We start from the raw sequence: 506 nt of genomic DNA on the forward strand, positions 1-506 counted from the left end.
ACCCCACCTCCCTCGCGGGAGCTGAGCAAAAACCTAGGCCCATGGTCCTCTTCTCTGGCTTTCACGGAAACAATTCTGAGTGTGTGTGTGTGTGGGGGGGGGAACACCCACTACATCCCAGAGTTTCTCCACTTTGTTCAGTTCAAGCATGCACTCAAAACACGATCGGCATGTCACCATCTCATCGGCCCCAAATCCAGAGTCAGAAGCTAGTTACAGGCAGTTGTGATCTGCCCAGTGTGGGTCCCCTGGAAGAGCAGCAAGCACTCTTAACTACTGAACTACTAAAGCTCTCTAATTAAAAAAAAAAAAAAATACTGCGGCTTTGAAATTTGCATACGTCTACACAATGATCTTGGCCATCTTGAGGCCACACAGCCTCAGATTCCTTCAAGAACTCCTTATCTGTCTGTCTGTCTGTCTGTCTGTCCTTCCATCCATCCATCCATCTATCCACGGAGTCTGATTAGTGTTGCCCATATGCACATGGACGTAGGTTTATCTGC

The sequence above is a fragment of the Mus musculus genome, chromosome 1 (assembly GCF_000001635.26).
Source record: "Mus musculus strain C57BL/6J chromosome 1, GRCm38.p6 C57BL/6J".
NCBI classification, from domain to species: Eukaryota; Metazoa; Chordata; class Mammalia; order Rodentia; family Muridae; genus Mus; species Mus musculus.